At 45.7% G+C, this 2,014-nt stretch overlaps 1 protein-coding gene across 1 annotated transcript in view; it reads left to right on the top strand.

Moving 5' to 3' along the window:
• The first annotated feature begins 1,913 nt into the window (after positions 1-1,913).
• The window catches only part of Miga1 (mitoguardin 1), a 60,005-nt gene continuing 59,904 nt past the window's right edge, over positions 1,914-2,014 (top strand). The window contains exon 1 of the mRNA XM_031375885.1: positions 1,914-1,954. The gene's annotated coding sequence lies outside the window, so the exon portion shown is untranslated. The remainder of the gene's footprint in view (positions 1,955-2,014) is intronic.

Raw genomic sequence — 2,014 nt, 5'->3', positions numbered from 1 at the left:
AGAAATATATAAAGCTTATAAGAAGCATGCAGACCTGTATTTATATAAATTTTATATATTTATATATGTGTGTGTATATACACACACATTATACATATATACACACACATATATATATATATATGAATAACACAGACACAATAAGAAAAGACACACACACACCAGGGCAAAATCTCCTCTTCAGAGCCTGGAGAGATAGCTCAGTGGTTAAGAGCACTGACTGCTCTTCCAGAGGTCCTAAGTTCAAATCCCAGCAACCATATGGTGGCTCACAACCATCTGTAATAGGATTTATGCCCTCTTCTGGTGTGTCTGAAGAGAGCAGGGTGTACTCATATACATAAAATAAATCTTTGCTGGGCGGTGGTGGCACACGCCTTTAATCCCAGCACTTGGGAGGCAGAGGCAGGTGGATTTCTGAGTTCAAGGCTAGCCTGGTCTACAGAGTGAGTTCCAGGACAGCCAGGGCTACACAGAGAAACCCTGCCTCGAAATTCAGAATTCAGAAATTCTTGCCTTGAGACTGTGTCAGCAGTCTAAGCATATCCCACAGAGGTGATTCTAGTCACCTCCCCAGCTCATTCAGGAACCAAGGGCCTCTTCAGGTTGGCCTTTGCTGTTCAGGGGATTTCAGGATGCTGACAGCTCAGGCGAGCAACTGATGCAGCTGCTTAAGCAGATGTGCTGCTGCTCTGACAAGAGGCAACGGATTTTGTGTGTGTGTGTGTGTGTGTGTATGTGTGTGTGTGTGTGTGTACCATGTGTGCAGTGCCCTTCCAAACCAGAAGAGAATATGCTATCCTCATGAAACCAGAGTTACAGACTGTTGTGTGCCGCCTGTTGTGGACACTGGTAATCTAACCTGAGTCCTGTACAAGAGAGACAAGCGCTGTTAACCACTGAGCCAGATCCTTAATGTTTGATTTTTTTTCTTTCTTTTTCTTTTTTGTTTTTGTTTGCTTTTCCAGACAGGGTTTTTCTGTGTAGCCTTGACTGTCCTGAAACTCACTTTGCAGATCAAGCTTGGCCTCAAACTCACAGAGATCTGCCTGCCTCTGCCTCCCAAAGGCTGAAGGCGTGCCACCACACAGCTCTAATGTTTGATTTTTTAACTCTTAATCTAGAATACTTAACTTCATTGCTAATCTTAGGTTGCTTAATTTAGTGGGAGACTTAAAAAATAAAGAATTGAAATAATCATAAATGCATCATTTATATAGGTCCGTTCGTCCTGCCTGTTAGGCTCACTTACTTAAGGACTGAAGGGCTGGGGTAGAAGTTGCTTGGTGGGGTAATTAATTGAAGAGCTTCATGTATGTTCAGCACAAATTCTACCACGAACCTACATTCCCAAGTCAGAAATTCTTAATTTGGGATCTGTGATAGGTTTCTGGGGCTCAAAAAGGTGTGCATGTGAGTCTGCGCACCTGTGTGCTGTGCGTGTTTGTTATTTAATAAATAATGTTTAGTTCTGGCCATTTTTTAAAAAAGATTTATTTATTTATTTCATGTATGTGGGTTTACTGTCGCTGTCTTCAGACACACCAGAAGGTGGCACCGGATCCCATTACAGATGGTTGTGAGCCACCATGTGGTTGCTGGGAATTGAACTCAGGACCTCTGCAAGAGCAGTAGGTGCTTTCAACCGGTGAGCTATCTCTCCAGCCCATAGTTCTGGCCATTTGTATAGAGAAAAACTCCATAGTTTTAGTCAGATTCTCTGAATGGTCCTATACTCCTAAAAAGTCACCAACTCCATTGACAAGATTTCTATAAAGGGCTGCAATTTTAGACCGAGCAGCAGACTAAGGCAGAGCCCACTGCCCTAAACAAATATGGCGGGAGCGGCCTCGCACGTAGCCCCTCACGCTGTCCGCCCGCGGCCCCACCGCTTTCCCTACCTTTGCGTCGTGACCCCGGAAGAACTCCGCCTCCCGCGGCCAGAAGCTGCTAGGTGCGGGCTGCGGCTGGGAGGCGGCGGCGGAGGCGCGGGCGCGGGGCGTGCGGACAGGCG

This window comes from Mastomys coucha, unplaced genomic scaffold (genome assembly GCF_008632895.1).
Source record: "Mastomys coucha isolate ucsf_1 unplaced genomic scaffold, UCSF_Mcou_1 pScaffold16, whole genome shotgun sequence".
Lineage (NCBI taxonomy): Eukaryota > Metazoa > Chordata > Mammalia > Rodentia > Muridae > Mastomys > Mastomys coucha.
Note: the sequence above shows the minus strand (reverse complement) of the source record. Positions and strands in the feature narration are given on the sequence as shown.